The 19,326-nt window shown below is 37.8% G+C and overlaps 1 long non-coding RNA gene across 1 annotated transcript; it reads right to left on the bottom strand.

Annotated features, from left to right (window-relative positions):
- Nucleotides 1-2,379: 2,379 nt before the first annotated feature.
- Nucleotides 2,380-17,509, bottom strand: LOC136143088 (uncharacterized). The gene is made up of 3 exons (XR_010657830.1): nt 17,413-17,509; nt 17,225-17,299; nt 2,380-3,964 (listed from the first exon to the last, which is right to left on the bottom strand). It is a non-coding gene; the product is annotated as an uncharacterized lncRNA (long non-coding RNA).
- Between the last annotated feature and the right edge of the window lie 1,817 nt (nt 17,510-19,326).

Below are 19,326 nucleotides of genomic sequence, written 5' to 3'. Positions count from 1 at the left end.
TGAGACTAGCAAGTACAAAGGCTCTGAAGAGGGGGGATACATGACATGTTTAAGGAACAGCAAGGAGGCCAGTGTGGCTGGAGAACAGTGAGTGATGGGGAAAGTGATAGGAGGCAAGGTCAGAGAGATGATGGGGACAAGACTGTGTAAAGAATTTTGGGCCACAGTGAGGGCTTTGGCTTTTATTCTGAGGGAGCTGGGAGCCATGGGAGAATTTTGAGCAAAGGAGGGACATGATCTGATATGGATTTTAAAAAGAATTTCAGAGACTTCCCTGTGGTTAAGACTCCACACTTCCAATGCAGGAGGCACACGTTCGATCCCTGGTTGGGGAACTAAGATCCCACATGCGATGTGGCGCAGCCAAAAAATTAAAAAGTTTTTTAAAAAAAGAATTTCAGAGAAGAACTAGTAATGGTATTAGAACACCAGGCAAAGGAAAAAAAACAGACAACTACTAGAAAAACAAAAAGGTATACAACAGAGGATATGTAATCAGACTGTACTATGTTGTTTGGATGTGAACAATATTTACAATGCCATACTTAGACAAACAGTGATTACTGGCTGAACAAAAATTGTATAACATGTTTAAAGAAATAATAAATGCAACCACAAAGATGAGCAAGCAACAAGAGACTATTAGGGATGACTAGGAAGATTAGAAAGTGAAATATATGAAGTTTGTACAAATGAAAAATACAATTCTTGAAATAAAAAACTCGGTGGACAGATTAAACAGCAGATCAGACAGAGCTGAAGAGAGAATCAATAAGCTGAAAGATATATCTGAAGAAATTGCCTAGAATGAAGTGCAGGAAGACAAGAAGATAGAAAATATCAATGAAATGTTACGAGATATGGAAGATAGAATGAGGTGGTCCAAAATATCACCAACAGAATTCTGAGAAAGAAAATATAGAAAGAATGGAAGAAAGGCAATATTTGAAGAGATAATGGCTGAGAATTTTCCAGAAATTATGAAAAACATGAATCCAGAGGCATAAAGCACATTTCCAAAGTAGAATAATAAAAAAGAAATACATACCTAAACATTGATAGAATGAAACTACAGAACCCCCTGAATATACCCCTCCCCTCCAAAAAAAAGAGAGAGAAAAGTAGTCAGAATATAAGAAAACAAAAACACCTACAAAAAACAGCAATTAGACTGATAGTGGACTTCTAATATTACCTATAACAATCTACCTTTTAAGAATGAGAATAAATACATTTACATATAACAGAGACTAGGAGAATTTAACACCAACAGATATGTACTAAAAGAGTATCTAAAAAAAAAAAAAAAAAAAGAGTATCTAAACATCGTAATCATAATGAAGGAAAATGATCCCAGAACAATGTTCTGAGATGCAAGAATGTATGCATGTAAATCCAAACACATACCATCTATATAAATTAATACTAATGATGATATAATAGTGAGGTCAGGGGAAGAAGGAACAAACTAACACACTCAAAAAAATAACATGTGGTCAAGATAGGAATGACTAGAGTTGAAGGTTTCTAAGGTTCCTGCATTCTTCAAGAGGGAGGTTAAAATACTGTTTAACTTTAAACCTTGTAAGTTAAACATGCATGGTAAAATTTCAAGGATAACCACAGAAAGAAAGGAAAAAGAATAGGTAAATTCCAAACAGTAGGGAGGGAAAAAAATGATTAAGAAAGCAAACAAACAAATTTCAAAACTAAAAAGCAGGCAAAAAAAAGAGAAAAATGAAGCATCAAAAAGGTGGTGGTAGGAAATAGAAATAAAAAAGTATGATGGGGGCTTCCCTGGTGGCGCAGTGGTTGAGTGTCTGCTTGCCGATGCAAGGGACACGGGTTCGTGCCCCGGTCCAGGAAGATCTCACATGCTGCAGAGCGGCTGGGCCCGTAAGCCGTGGCCACTGAGCCTGCGCATCCGGAGCCTGTGCTCTGCAATGGGAGAGGCCACAACAGTGAGAGGCCCGTGTATCGCAAAAAAAAAAGTATGATGGTAGAAACAAGTCCAAATATATCACAATAAGTGTAAACAGACTAAACTTGACCATTAAAAGACAGAGATTATTATATTAGATGTTTTAAAAGGTCCAACTATATGCCATTTCCAAGAGATATGATTAAAGCATAAAGGCATGAAAACGCTGAAAAGTAAAAGGATGGAAAATTATATACCACACAAATCCTAAGGAGAAGAAAAGTTTGTGTTGCTATATTAATGTAAGATAAAATAGACTTCAAGGAAAAAATGCATTATCAGAAATAGAGAGGGTCATTACATGTTTACCAGGAATATATAACAATTCTCATTTTGAATATTCCTAATAAAATACCCTCAAAATAAGTAAAAGAAAAAAAAAGAACTACAAGGAGAAATAGACAAATCCACCATCATAACTGCATATTAACATACCTTATAATTATTGGTATATTACGACCAAAAAATCAGTTTAGATATAGGAAATGTGAACAATACGATTAACAAATTTGATAACAGACTTATGTGGAACTCTGTATTCAACAGTTAGAGAACATACATTCTTATAAATCACATAGGAAACATTAAAAAATATTGATCACCTATTAAGCCATAAAACAAGTCTCAATAAATTTCAGAATTTTTATCACACAGATCACATACTCTGACCATAATGCAATTAAAGATAGAGTTCAATAACATAAACTTTAAAATCTCTAAACATTTAGAAACACACTTCTATATAACTTGCAGGTCAAAGAAGTAACCATGATGGAAATGCTGAAATACTTGGAACTGTACAGTAACGAAATATGACATGGCTGAACTTGTAGAAAAGCAGTAGTTAGAGGGAAAGTTACGTCCTTAAATGTGCAAAGTAGAAAACAAGAAAGACTGAAAATTAATAAGGTTGGTGTCCAATTTAAGAAATTAGAAAAATAACAACAAAATAAATCCAAAAAATGTGGAAGGAAGGAGATCAAAAAAGATAAGAGCAGAAATTAAAGAAATAGAAAACAAAGACAAAATAGAGAGGAGCAACAAAGCCAAAAGTTGGTTCTTTGAAAAGACTAGTAAAATAGACAAACCTCTGGTGAGATTGATCAAGAAAAAAAGTGAGAAGGCACAAATAACCAATATCAGCAATGAAAAAGGAGACATAACTACAGATTGTATACAGCAGAGAATAAAAAAATAAGGAAACTATGCCAATAAACTTGAGAAGGTGGACAAAATGGACCAATTCCTAGAAAACTATAACTTACCAAAACTGACTCAAGAAGAAAAAGAAATGCTGACTAGTCCTCTAACTACTAAAGGAATTGAAGCAGTAGTTAAAACTCTTCCTACTAAAAAACAAACAAAAGAACAAAAAACAACAGGAGGGAGAATTTTCCAGTTGATATGTGGATGACAGGTAGGTGAAGAAATATTAATCCCCTTAGGCCTGGAAGTGTCCACGTAGGCCTTAAGGCAGTGGAGACCCTAGGCAGGCCACTTCTCTCTATGGGAAGCCTCCTGTGGAGATCCTTAGAGGGTGGCCCTTAGTGAAATGGGGTCTGACAAATCCCTCTGCAGTCCCTGCAGGTGGTGAACACGAATGAGTAACATCCAGCACTCAGTTACTGCTCTGTGGTAAATGTGCTAAGCAGGGCCGAAGAGGAGCTCTAAGACTTGGACAGCCTCTTCAGTAGCCAGCTTCTGTAGTCTTCTGCTCACTGAGGACAAGGGGCCTGCGGAGCTGCTGGAGGAGTCTGTGTTCCAGTTGCCAAGAAACACCACACGACCCAAGTTGTGACTGGATGGGGTAGGGTTGGGTGCAGGGAGGCCAAGCAGGGACTTTTGGAGAGTGTAGCTCCAGGTAGAAGCCCTGAAACTCTGTCTTCGCGAATATCAGATACTTCTATCCATTTGCAGCTGATGAGCCCTTTTAATGGTGTCCAAGCTAGCTGCAGGGTGATGGTTCTAACAATGATGCATGTTCTGCAAATAAGAGCTTTATCATTATTTTGAAATAGTTAATATGAAAGAGTTCAATTGGATTTGAAATCTAATCATATTATCACAAGATATTTTTAACAATATATTTGTCAGTGAAATAAAAAGAAAAGCTGTTCGATATAACTTCACTTTTTAAACATTTTTGAACAATTTAAAAGTTGGTTTGAAATACTTTATCACCTAATTGTACAAAGAAAGATTTGTATTGATGGTGACCATTAAGAATTTGAAGAATACATCATTAAAAAGTCTTGATCAGGATTTTTCTGTAGCCATTTTAAGCGTAAAACCTGATATAAAATAAACATGTTATGGAAGCAGATTTCAAGTTTCTCATTCAAAATTTTGAAAATATTTTATTTAGAAGTTTAATATTCACTTAATATTAAAAAGAAAAGACCAAGGTGGTTTTACAGGAGAATTCTACCAAACAGATCATTCCAAAGTCATATAGCATCTTCCAGAATACTGTAAATGAGGAAACACTGACTCATTCTATGATACCAGCAGAACTTGATGCCAAAAGCAAATAAGGATAGCATGAGAAAGGAAAATTAAAGACCAATTTATGGACACAGATACAGAAATCCTAAACAAAATATTAGCAAACTGAATCTAGTATTATAGAAAAAGGAAAAGATCATGACCAAGTTATGTTTATACCAGAAATGCAAAGGTAGTCTAACATAAGGAAAATCTATAAATGTCATTTACCACATCATCAGATTATTGGAGGGAAAAAAACATAATCATCCTAAGAAACAGAAAATGTATCTGATAAAAAAATTCAACAACCCTTTCATGATTTAAAAACAATAACAAAAACTTCTTAGCATGGAGGAACAGGATGGAACTTGCTTAATCTGGTAAAACCTGTAGGAATCTACAGCAAATATCGTTCTTACTAGAGAAAAGTTAGTGGTGTTTCCTCTAAAATATCCAACAAGACAAGGATGCCCACTGCATCTTTTCTATTCATCACTGTACTGGAGGCCCTGGCCATCTCAGTAAGACAAGAAAAATAAATTAAAAGCATAAAGATTGGAAAGGAAAAAACAAAACTCTCATTATTAATAGCTGATATGATTGTCAACATAGAAAACACAAAAGAATATGTAGACAACTTAAAAGGAAGCAGGGTTTCTTGAGAAATGGTCGATTCTGGGGTTGGGACTGGGGCAGGAAGATAAAAGATGAGTAGGGAGTATCTTGTAGTGCTGACAAGTAAGGAAGTACTTAAAAACAAAAGGATGGGCCCATGTCAACGGGACACAGAAGCCAACCTAAAAGAAACCCCGGTGACCAAAGCTGGAACAATTTGAGCCACAAGACAAATAACAGTATTGGATTTATATCTCAAATTATTAAACAAATATGGCATGAGTTCATACTGATATAAACAAGTAACTGAATAAATAAGTAAGTAAATAAAGGAGAAGAAACAAATCTTTTTTACAGAAGAATTCCAAATAATATATGTAATTACATCCCCTTCCAGAGGTGAAGCTTAATTCCTTCCCTTCTTGAGGGTGGGCTAGATTCTTTCAAAGAACAGAGAATGAAAAGGGAAAAAAAATACCAACTTTACAGTGGAGAAACCTGGCAAACACTACCTTAACTAAGTGGTAAAGGTCAACATCACCAGGGATGTCATAGGGATTTCACATACCCCTGATATGATGTGATGAAAAGGGCACTTCAACTCTGTGGTATTCTTTCCAAGAACAACCCCAGTCTAATTATGAGGAAAACTTCAGACAAATCCAAATTGAGGGACATTCTATAGTACATCTCAAAACTGTTAAGCTTATAAAAAACAAGGACACTAAGAAAATGTCATAGACCACAGGACACTAAAGAGACATGACAACTTAAATGCAATGTGGTATTCGGAATTGGCTCCTAGAACAGAAAAAGGACATTAGTGGGAAAACTGATACATCTATATAAAGTCTGAAGTTTAGTTAATAGTAATATACCAATGTTGTTTTCTTAGTTTTGACAAAAATATCACAGTGAAGAGTACACAGAAACTCTCCATACTGTCTCTATTTACTTTTCTATAACTAAAATTATTCTAAAATTAAAAGTTTGCTTAAAGGTAATGAAAGTTTATAAAGCAAGGTGAATGGCTATAATAACAATATAAAAAATTAACTTCATTTCTATATACCTGCAAAAGAGATAAAATACATTAAATAACAAGATCTCATTCATAATAGCAGTAAAAGCCATAAATACCAAGGAAAAAAATCTAACACAAGATATGCAAGACCTTATACAGAAAATTATAAAGTTCTACCAAAAGACATTCAATAATTTATTTAAAATGAAAGGATACATCATGTTTATAGCTAGGAAGACTCAACATCATAAACATATTAATTCTCTTCAAACTGATCTACAGATTTATTCCAATTCCAATATTTTTGTAGAACACGACAAGCTTATTCTGAAATGTGCTTGAAATAACAAAGGGCCAAGAATATATGATACTCCTGAAGAAAAATATGATGGGAAGATTTTGCTCTATCAAATATCAAGATTCTTTACGAAGCTTAAGTAATTAAAGGTACTGTGGTACTGATTCAGGGGCAAAAAGTTGGCCAGTAGCAGAGATCCCAGAAACAGACCTACACAGATGTGAAACTTTGATGTATGATAGAAGTGGCACTTCAGATCATTAGGTTATCTGTGGGGAAAATAACACAACTGGGTTCCTATCTCATAATTTACACTACACAAAAATCAATTCCAGTTAGATTAAGGACTTAAAAGTTAAAGGTAAACCTTTAAACTTTTATTAGAAGAAAATAAAGAATATCTTCATGACCGTAGGTTAGGGAAGACAACACACAAAAAGTGCTGGCTACAGAGAAAAAACTGAATTGTTCAACTCATTTAAAATTAGGAATTTCTGCTCATGCAAAGACACTATAAAGAAAAAAAAGGCCACAAACTGAGAGAAGATATTCACATATAACTGACAAATGATGAGTATGCAAATAATTAAATAACTTCTGTAAATCAATAAAAATTATAAAAATATCAATTTTTAAAATGGACAAAAGATATTAACAGTCATTGCACAGAAGAAGAAACATGTGTGGCCAATAAACATGAAAAGATGCTCAATTATATTAGTAATTTGAAAAATGCTAATTAAGTCCACAAAGACTCACTATAATGACAAAAAATTAAAAGTGGCACAATATCAAGTATTAATAAGGTGTATATGAATCAATGGGACCTCTTACAAATTGCTGAAAGGTGTGTAAATTGGTACCAAGAGTTTAAAATACATTTTGGCATAATCCTGTCAAGCTAAATGTTTACATGTCTTATTAACCAGCAATTCCATACATAGGTATATACCTTAGAAAAATGGGTGTCCATGTATACAAGGAGACGTGTACAAGAATGTTCATAATAGCACTTTTTATAAGAGCAAAAAGCTAGAAATGACCCAAATGTCCCTCAACAGGTAGATGGATGAATAATTTAAGGTCACCCAATGAAATATCATATGGCATTGAGAATGAACAAGCTACAGCTACATGCAAAACAGGTGAATCTTGGAAACACGATGATGAATGAAAAAAGTAAGTCACAGAAGACCACATACAGTATGATACTATTTTCTTCAGAGCTCACAACCAAGCCAAAACCACAATGTATTGGTTAAGCATCTCCACAAATATGAAAAAAAATCAAAAAGAGCAAGGGAATGTTAAACAAACACAAGACTTAGGAGAGTGGTAATTTCTGGCAGGAGGGGTGGGAAATGGGACTGAAAATGACACAGGGATAGATGCTATCATTAATGCTGTTCTTGGGCGGGGTTGAAGTTCCTGGGTTTTCATTATCTCTATAACTTATGTACATAATGTATATATTCTTTTATTATATGTGTAAGATATTTTATATGAACAAACAGGGAATGGGAGAAGAGTAGGAAGAAGTGAAGAATGACAACTCTTTTGAAGAGTTTTGTTGTTAGAGGAATAGAGAAATAAAGCCATATTTGCAAGGGGATGTGGGATGAAGAGAGTTTTACATTTTTTAAAGATGGGAGCAACAGGAGATCAATGGAATGGCAGAGTGAGGACTTTGGTGAGCCAGCTATCCCTCTAAGACAATGAAAATAAGGGCAAACAAACTAAAATCAATCAGTTCAAAACTCTGGCAATTAACAAAGGCATAGAATGAAGTGAAAATCATTGATCCAAGAGAAACGACTGAATCTTGGCAAGACAGCAGGTTCTGTGCCTTTTTTGTGTGTGACATTTTAACTTGTGGCTATTCCCATCCTCCCTCCCTCTCCAGCTTAGTGGTTCAGTAGCCAAAAGCTAAATAAATTCCAGAAAACAGAGAGATGCCTTGGTCAGGAATTTAAAAGGAAATCCTGGAGAATGAGACAACTATAGAGAACTCTGAAAAGTTCTGACCTATTCCTGGGAATCTAAAGGGCTGTGCACAAGAAAGAGCTGGAAAAGGAGAGGGCCCAAGTCATTACTTATGGCTGACTGTGAGGCCCTGTGCAAGCAGAAAGTGAGAACTCAGGCTGGCCTATAATCTGGCTGAAGTTTGAAGGCATGCTTTCTCACACAGATCCCCTTGGCAGAGGGTAGAAGACATATAGACAAGGTATTTAAGGACATCTGACCAGTCACTGGCTGACCACCAAATTATACTTACCAGGTGTGACCCCTAGGAATCCAGGCTTAAAAATAAAAACAAGATCTTTTTAAAAAAAAAAGTTAGCAGAGAACTCAGAGGCCACATAATGCAGGGAATATAGAATCCACAGAATTTGTCAAGAAAAGTTGCCAAACAAATAAATGGCAACAAGAACAATAACAACAACCACACACACACACACACACACACACACACACACACACACACCAGAACAAACCTTGAGGGTGGAAGAGTCTGATACTAGAGTTGTTAGAGTAGAATATCTAAAATGTCCAATTTTTTTTTTTTTTTTTTTGTGGTACGCGGGCCTCTCACTGTTGTGGCCTCTCCCGTTGTGGAGCACAGGCTCCGGACGCGCAGGCTCAGCGGCCATGGCTCACGGGCCTAGCTGCTCCGCGGCATGTAGGATCTTCCAGGATCAGGGCACGAACCCGTGTCCCCTGCATCGGCAGGTGGACTCTCAACCACTGCGCCACCAGGGAAGCCCTAAAATGCCCAATTTTTAACAAGAAATTATGAGACATACAAAGAAACAGTAAAGTATGTTACATATACAGGGGAAAAAGCAGCCAAAAGAACATGTCCCTGAAGGGGCCAATGTTTGGGACTTAGTAGACAAAGACTTTATACTAGCTATTATAAATATTTTTGAAGAACTAAAGGAAACAATATCTAAAGAATTGAAAGAAAGTGTGAGAACAATGTCTCATCAAATAGAGAATATCAATAAAGAGATAGAAATCATTTAAAAAATCAAATAGAAAATCTGGAGTTGAAAGTTATAATAACAGAAATAAAAATTTCACTTAGAGGGGCTCACCACCATATTTGAGCTGGCAGAAGAGAGAAAAGGTAAATTTGATGATAGGTCAAATAGAGATTATCCATTTCTTAAAAGCAGAAAGAAGAAAGAATGAAAAAAAAAAAGAAACAGTCTCAAACACCTGTGGGACACCATCAAATGTACCAACATATACATAATGGGAATCTTGGAAGGACAAGAGGATGAGAAAGGGGCCAAAACATCACAAATTTGATGAAAGATATTAATCTATAGATTTAAGAAGCTCAAGTAGAATAAACTGATCAAAGTTAAAGACAAGAAAATCTTGAATGTGGCAAGAGAAAGATGACTTATTGAATATAAGGGATACTCAATAAGATTAACAGCTGATTTATCATCAAAAACCATGGGGGCCAGAAGACAGTGTAATGATATCTTCAAAATGTTGAAAGAAAGAGATGGAGACTTCTTTATCCAGCTAAACTGTTCTTCAAACATAAAAGAAAAGTTAAGATAAACAAAAACTGAAAGAATTTGTTGCTAGTAGACCTATCCTACAAGAAATACTAATTTCAGGCTGAAGTTAAAGGACACTAAATGGTAACTTGAAGGTAACTACACAGGTATTATAAGAGAAAGTACTTTTGTTTGTAATACTTTTATTCTCCTATCTGTTTTAAAAGATAACTACATAAAGCAATAATAATAAAACTGCGTTGGCAGGCTTATAATGTATAAAGAGGTAATTTGTATGATAATAATACTATGAAGGAAAGGAGAGGGAACAGAGATATATTAGAGCAAAGTTTTTATATACTATTGAAATTAAGTTAGAATTAACCCAAAGTGGATTTTCTCAAGTTAAGATGTTAGTTGTAATCCCCAGGGCAACCACTAAGAACTTAACTCAAAAATATATAGTTAACAAGGAAATTAAAAAGTTATACTAGAAAATATCTACTTGATACATAAGAAGAGAGGAATCGAAGAACAAAGAAACAGATAAGACATACACAAAGCAAGTATCAATCCTTCACAAACTCTTCCAAAAAATATAGGAGGAAACACTTCCCAATTCATTTTATACAACCTGTATTATCCTGATACCAAAATCAAAGACATCACAAGAAAACTACAGACCAATATCCTTTATGAATATAGATGTAAAAATCCTCAACAAAATACTAGCAAACCAAGTCCAGCAACATATATAAAGTATTATATAACATGACCAACTAGGATTTATTTCAGGAACGCAAAGTTAGTTTACTACCTGAAAATTCATCAATGTAATATACCATATTAATAGAACAAACATAAACTCCACATGATCACCTCAGTAGATGCAGACAAAGCATTTGACAAAATCCAACACCCATTCATAGCAAAAACACTCAGAGAACTAGGAGTAGAAGGGAACTTCCTCAATTTGATAAAGGGTATCTATGTAAAACCCACAGCTAACAACATGCTTAATGGAGAAAGACTCAATACTTTCCCCCTAAGATCAGGAACAAGACAAGGATGTCTGCGCTCATTACTTCTAGTCAATACTGTAGGTCTAGCCAGGATAACTGGTCAAGAAAAATAAATACAAGGCATCCAAATTGGAAAATAAAAGTAAAACTATCTCTATTTGTAGATGACACGATTTTATACATAGAAAATCCTAAGGAAACCACTAAAAACTATTTGAACTAATAAACAAGTTCAGAAATGTGACAGGACAGAAATCAATAAACAGAAATCAACTGTATTTCTACACACTAGCACTTAACAATCAGCAAGTGAAAGTAAGAAAACAACTCCATTTATAATAGTAGCAAAAAGAATAAAATACCTAGGAATAAATTTAACAAAATAAGTGCAAGACTTGTACGCTGAAAACTACAAAACACTTCTGAAAGAAAGAAGATCTAAATGGAAAGATTTCCCATGATCATGGATCAGATGACTTAATATTGTTAAATGGCAATACTTCCCAAATTGATATATAGATTCAACACAATCCCTATAAAAATTTCAGCTGATTTTCTGCAGAAATTGACAAGATGATCCTAAAACTCATATGGAAATGAAAAGGACTTAGAACAGTCAAAAAAAATCTTGAAAAAGAATTACAAAGTTGGAGGAATCCCATTTCCTGATTTCAAAATTTACTACACAGTTAATTTAATCAAGACAGTGTGGTCTGGCATAGTGACAAACATATCAATTAGTGGAATAGAATTGAGAGTCCAAAAATTAACTGTTACATTTATGATTTATGGTCAACTGATTTTTCACAAGGTTGTCAAGACAATTCAATGAGGGAAAGAATACTCTTTTCAACAAAAGGTGCTGGAACAACTAGATATCTACAAGTAGAAGAATGAAATTTGGACTCCCTACCTCACAGCATGTACAAAAATTAACTCAAAATGGATTACTGGCCTAAATTTAAGAGCTAAAACCATGCAATTCCTGGAAGAAAAAGGAATAAATCTTTGTGACCTTGGTTTATGGAGTGGTTTCTTGGATACGACACAAAAAGCTCAAATGATAAAAGAAAAAAACACATAAATTGAACTTCATCAAAATTAAAAACTTTTGTGCATCAAAGGACACCACGAGGAAAGTGAAAGAACAGGGACTTCCCTGGTGGTCCAGTGGTTAAAACTTCGTCTTCCAATGCAGGGAGTGTGGGTTAGATCCCTGGTCAGGGAGCTAAGATCCCACATGCCTCGTGGCCAAAAAACCAAATAAATAAATAAATAAAACAGAAGCAATATTGTAACACATTCAATAAAGACTTTAAAAATGGTTCACATCAAAAAAAAAACTTTAAAAAAGTGAAAAAATAACCCACAGAATGGAAGGAAAGATGTACAATTCATATATCTGCTAAGAGACTTGTATCTAAAATATATAAAGAATCCTTACAATCTAACAGTAAAAAGACAAATAATCTAATTTTAAAAGGGCTAAGGATTTTAATAGACATTTCTCCAAAAAAGATATACAAATAGCCAATAAACACATGAAAAGATGTTCAACATCATTAATTATTAGGGAAATGCAAATAAAAACCACAATGAGACACCACTTCATACCCATTAGGATGGCTATAATAAAAAAGACAGACAATAAGAAGTGTTGGTGAGGATATGGAGAAATTGAAACCCTCAAACATTGCTGGTGTGAATGTAAAATGGTGCAGCCACTTTTGCAAACGGTTTGGTAGTTCCTCAAAAAGTTAAACATAGAGTTGCCATATGACCAAGCAATCCCACTCCTAGGTATCTACCCAAGAGAAAAGAAAACATACATTCACACAAAAACTTGTACACAAATGTCCTGAGCAACATTATTTAAAATAGCCAAATGTGAAAACAACTGGAATATCTATCAACTGACTAATGAATAAACAAAATGTAGTATATTCACACAATGGAATATTATTTGGCAATAAAAGCAAATGTCACATGCAACAACATGGGTGGACCTCAAAACCAGTATGCTAAGTGGAAGAAGCCACTCATAAAGGCCAATATATTGTATGATCCAATTTATATGAGATGTCTAGACCAGACAAATCAATAGAGACAGAAAGTGCATTAGTGGCTGCCTACAGTTGTGGGGAGGGGAGTCATGGGGAGTAACTGCTAATGAGTATGAAGCTTCTCTTAGGGGGGAATAAAAATGTTCTAAAATTGATTGTGGTGAGGGCTGCACAACACTGTGAATATACTAAAGACCACTGAATAGTACCCTTTTAAAGGGTGAATTTTATGGTGTGTGAAATATATCTCAATAAAGCTGTAACAAAAAGATGGAAGCAATAACAGGATGTCTGTGTGCTAATGGGAATGAATTTGTAGAGAGGGGGAAATTGAGGTAGGAGAGAGAGGGGGATATTGCTGAAGCAATGTACTCAAGTAGGTAAGAGGATGGGATCTAGTGCCAAAGTGGAAGGACAGGATTTTGATGACAGCAGGGACAGTTTTTCCATAATAACAGAAAAGAAGGCAGAGTATATGAGTACAGATGCTGCTTGGTGGTTGGATGTGGTAGTGGGAATCAGTGGAGGTTTTCTTTTGATGGTTTAAAATTTTCAGTCAAGTATGCAGCCTGAGCCTAGGATGGGAGAGGAGGTGTTGGAGATTTGAGGAGAGAGAAGGTATGAAATAGTTATCTAGAAGGATAGGACAGTGAATGGCCTAAGAAAGTACAGTGGAGCTGGCAGAGGTGGATTTAAGCAGGGCTGGGGTTTTGCCTGATAAGTATGCTAAAGTGACAGAGGGCAAGGGAAGTGAGGATGTATGCAAGGGAATGATTATTACGATGGACCACGGAATCTAAGCTGATTGAAGGAAGGACATGGGAACATGGAGGAAGTAGAGGGTAGTGAAAACGTTCAGTTCCAGTGGCATTGAAGGACTGTTGGAATTGGGGTGCTATAGGGAGTGAGCTAGAAGGATAAGTACTGGTTGAAGAGCAGGATGCCTGAAACTGAGATTATGGAGGAGATGCAGTCACAGATACTGATAAGAAGGGTAAGACTATCAGGGTGCGTGGCTGAGGTGGGGCTGAAAGGCAAGAGCACTGTAGAAGAGCAGACAGAACTGAGAGACAAGACCACTGGAAGGGTCATCTACGAGGATATTAAAATCACCAAGAAGTAGGACTGGAGTAGTGTTATAGAGTGACAGTGAGCTAGTAGCTAAATCCTTCTAGGAATGAGGCGTGACCGGGGCAGGTATGTGTGTATGTCTGTACCTGACTATAACACACAGGTAGGTGATGGTATAGTCTGATGAGTTGAGATTTAAAACAAAGTGGTTGATATTTATATAATCTTAATGTACCTCTCTACAAATTACTTATTAATTACAAAGGAAAAAGAGTAACTACAATGGAGAAACCTGGAGACACTAACTTAAACAAATAGTCAATGTGAACAAAACCAGTATTGGGATAAACTGACATCATGTGCCTCCTGATATAAAGCACTGAAGACACATCTCTTCTGTGGTATTCTTGCCAAAATTACATAACTTAACTGTAATCACAAGGAAACATCAGACAAACCCAAGTTCTATAAAATAGCTGGCCAGGACTCTTCAAAAGTATCAAAGTCATGAAAGACAAAGAAAGACTAAAGAACTGTCCCAGATTAAAAGTGCCTAAGGAGATATGACAACTAAACACAATGTGGGATCCTGAATTAGATCCTAGAATAGAAAAATTATATTAGTGGAAAAACTGATGAAATTCAAATAGGTTCTGTACTTTCATTAAGAGTATTGTGCCAATACTAATTTCCTAATTTTGATAATTGAACTGTACTTGTATAATTTCTTAACATTTGGGGAATGTAAGTGAAGGATATATGGGAATTCTTTGTACTATCTTTATAACTTTTTAAAAGTCTGAAATTATTAAAAATAAAAAATTTTAATTCTAAAAAACCAGAGCGTTTAAGGAGGAGGGAGAGAAAATGTCTGGGAAGGACATATAGAGTGAGGACACCTACCCCCATGTCCTGGCCTCCTGGCAGGAGGGGTATGAGGAGGCTGCTGGGGGAGCAGAGTGCTCAGGGTAAAGCCAGATTTCTATTCAAGCAGTGGTTCTCAGTGGGGGATTGAATAGACAGTCAAGGGGTGTTTCGGAGACATTTTTGACTGTCAAAATAATTGGAGATTATAGTGACATTTAGTGGGCATTGACCAGGGATGCTCAGCATTCTGCAGTGCACAAGACAGCTCCACACAGCAAAGAATCGTACTGCATCCCATATGACTTTAGAATGTTCCACCAGACAATCATGTAGGTGAAAAACGTGTTCATTCATTCATTCAACAAACATTTATTGAGAGAGCCTACTGTGTCCAAGCACTGTTTTAGGTAATAGGGATACATCAAGGCACAAAAAAGACAACCATCTCTGCCCTTCTGGAGTTTACAATCTAGTGGGAGAGTCAAACAATAAACAACAAACATAATAAAGATATGTAAGAGGGTGAGGAGCACTATGGAAAAAACAGATAAGGGTATGTGCTAGGGGATAGTTGCAATTTTAAACAGGATGGTCGGGGTAGGCCTCTTTGAGAAAGTGACATCTGAGTAGAGACCTGAAGGAGGTGAGGGCGTGAGCTTTGTGGATATTGGTGGGGGGCAAGCATTCTAGGTACAAGGGATGGCCTAGTACAAGCCCCTGAGGTGGATGTGTGCCTAATATGTTCAAGTAGCCTAGAGGAGGTCAGGATGGGTGAAATAGAGGGAACAAATGGGGACAGTGGTAGGAGATGAGGTCAGAGAGGTTATGGGAGCCAGATCATGGATTTTAATATATAATGACTTTTACAGTAATTCAACAACCATATAAATTGAGGGAAGATTGCACTTTGTTTTGTTTAGAACCTTATGAAGAATTGTTCATCATCTAGGAAAATTGCATCACCCTATCCATGGTTTCTGAGTCACAGTGTAGCTGTCACACTCCCAGGTACAAGCATCATATGTGCAAGACCATTTCTTTATGTCTTCTAGTGGAATTATATCCCAGCCTTTACATATTGAAATACATATTGTTTTATTATAAATTATTTTCCCTTTACTTCTCCCTTATATTGAATTAGACATTTTATTGGTTTGGGGGGGAATTATGTGTGTAGACAGATTCTATTATCTATGCACTTCAATTCAGAACAGTGAAAGAGATGTTTCAAAACATACATCATAAAAATGGAGTGTTGTGTTCAAAAGGTATGAGAACCACTAAGGCATGGCAAGAAAACAATGGGACTATTCAGAAATCAGGGAGAGAATGAAGAGGATTTTGCTGATGACTGAAGGTGAGTTACAGAGGCCTGGTCAATTCCAGGGCTGTATGGGAATGTAACTAGGAGACCCCTGGTCTCTGATCTTCTTGTGGAGACTAACACGATACAGGATAAGGGCCTGATCTACTTTTTCATCTAAGCTGCTCCCCACCCTGGGGGGGGTGTCTCACCTGTTTAACACAGTAGGGTGGGGAACAAAGAGGGTTGTCTCCTCAATGAGGCCAGAAGCAGCCTAAGGCCAGCTCCATTTGTTTACCCCCAGAACAGACAAGAACCCCAGACTAAGCTCATAGGCACTCTCAGGCCAAGCTCATTGCTATAAACAATGCACCTCTAACCTGTTTAGGGATGGGAAAGAGGCAGAAAAAGGAAAAGCAATAACAGAGAAAGACAGAAACATTCATAAAGAAGAACCAGTTGGGGTGGGGGTAGGGTCAGAGACAGACAGGGAGAAAATAAAGCCAAAGGCCAAGAGAGACTATATTCTTTTCAATTATAACTGTCATTATTTATTGAAACTTTTCAAGGGGCCCGGCACTGGGCAAAGTGATGCACTATATTGTCTCAGGCGGAGATTATTAGACTCCCATTTGACAGATGGGGAAACTGAGGCCCAGCTGGGTGAGGCTCAAGGTCTTACGGCTAGTTTTAACTGGTTGGGTCAGGATTCAGCCTTATAGGTCTGGGCGGTCTACTATATCTCAGAGAGGGAGCCAGACAGAAAGATAGAGACAAACAGACAGAAAGATGGAGATAGAGACAGAGGAAGGGGGAACGGGGTGGGCAGAGAGTGAGAGACAGACGGAGACTTACAGACACGCAAGCAGACAATCACGTGAGCTGCAGACCTGCACAGTACACCGTTTCCCAAGAGACAGGAATTGGGGGAGCGCGGAGGGTGGGCATGGGCGGTGGGCTCCGCAGGGTACTCACCTGGCTGTCGTCTGGGGGCCGCAGGAGCACTCGCCCTCCCCTTGCTACCCGCACGATACTCCGCAGCCCGCTGACCTAGGGTTGAGAGGCCGCCCAGGTAAAAGCTCGCTCAGGTCCCACCCCTCACGCGCTCCGGCCCGGCATCTTTCCCACCGCGTCCTCCACCCCCCGTCTTTACAGCGTCTCACCGGGAACCTCGGGCCGTCGGTGCAGCCGCTGCCTTGCGCGAGTAGATTCCAGGGACCGGCAGCTGGATCTCGCGAATGCACTGGACGCGTCCCTCCCGCTTGCTGGAGCGCTAGCGGGGTCGCAGGCCGCCACCGCTACCGACGGCCCCAGACTCCCATTGGAGGAGTGCCCTCCTGTCTTCCCTGGGATTGGCTGGAGATGGACACACTTTATTTTTACCCCCCAAGCCAGGATCCAGGCCGAAGAAAACCCGCCCCTTTGGGGGTCTTTGATTGGTTTATAAGCCAAGCCCACCCTCTAATAGGATTGGCCAGGAGGAGGATCTTCATCGCTTTTTGCCAGTCCATTCGACAGGTCTTCGGGCGGTTAGTTGGGAGCACGCAGGCGCGAACCCCAAAGTGAGGCCTGGCGCGAGTCACAAGACAATCGGAGGCGCGCGGCTTCTTGACGTCTTATTCTCCGTAAGCCACCTTGCGTAAGCCACCGCTCCGCTAAGAGACACGACTCTGCCCTCAGTTTTCCATAGCTTACCCCCACCTGCAGGGATTTCTGAGCCAGGTTTCTCTCGCTCAAAGTGAATGTAGTTCCTAGTTTTATCCCTGGAGGATGAGGTGGTTATAGAGGTCTGGCCAGTCACCCACCAGCCCCTGCTACTTTGATTAAGACATTGGTCGAGTGACAGCCTCGCTTGGAGCCTCAGTTTAACCATCTGTGAAATGGGAAGATTATTAAAAAAAATCTTCCCTGAAAATGCCACTCATTCAATGGAGGATTCAATGGGAGAACATAAATTAATTGCCTGGAGCATAAATAATTAAGGTCTCCCCTCCCAATTCTTGCCTTTGCCGTTGTTTCAGACTTAGGGAACTATGGCCCAGAGAGGCAAACTGTTTGGCTTGAGGTCACACAGCAATAAGACCCAGCATAAAACCTAGGCTTCTGTCCTCCAAACGAAAGGGGTTTAAGAAGAAAGGAGATACAGGAAGGCCCTTCCTATTACCAGGGTTTCTTAATTTGGGTTCACAGATCTCCCTCCAATCCAGTCCAGGGACAGGGTTTAGAAGGGTCCATGAATTTGGATGGGAAAAAAATTACATCTTTGTTTTCACTCTCCTCTAATTGAAATTTAGCATCTTTTCAGTAAAGAATGTAACTGACCATAGTATAATAGTGATAGTACCTGTGACTCTGTTACTAATAGAAATCACAGAGATTTTTATATCATATTATAGATGTTGTACATTTCTTGAAATATCATGTAATCTCATCTCTATCTCAAAATCATGACTGTCATTAGACTCTCCATTAGATCTCACAAGGATCATATATATTACTATAACATATTTGCTTTTCCATATTTTAGTAACTATTTTTCAATATAGTCAATATTTTGTGGCTCTAGGTATTTTATTTTATGCATTCAAAAGATATTGTTTTCTGAGAAAAGATGCATAGGCTTCACCAGATCACCAAACAGGTCCATGGCACACAAAAAATGTTAAGAACACTTGTCTTCAACTCTGGGCTCCAGAGGGACAAAGACTTGGTCTATTCATGTTTCCTTGTTGTAGTCCTATCACCGAGTTTCTATCAGGCACACAGCAGGTGCTCAGTAATGTTTACTGAATGAAAAATAGGATGCTTCCTAATGAAAAACAGGATCCTCCACACCCCCAACTGAGGGAGCCACTGATGGCCTTTTTGATCACCAAAGAAAGAGGGATCTAGTTTCCTGAATCTAGTTTTGTCCCTGCCAATCTGCTTTTATTCACAGAAGTGGGTGGTACTTTTAAGGTCTGGCCCCAGGAAGTCCTTGGAACCTTACCCTCAGGAGCAGGGCCCTCTGCTCCAAGGGCGTTGGGTGAGTTGTGAAGGATACAAGGACAAGTAGCTTCAGCATGGGAAAGGCCCTG

Source organism: Phocoena phocoena, chromosome X (genome assembly GCF_963924675.1).
Source record: "Phocoena phocoena chromosome X, mPhoPho1.1, whole genome shotgun sequence".
Taxonomy (NCBI): Eukaryota; Metazoa; Chordata; class Mammalia; order Artiodactyla; family Phocoenidae; genus Phocoena; species Phocoena phocoena.
This window is presented reverse-complemented; position numbering and strand designations above follow the sequence as displayed.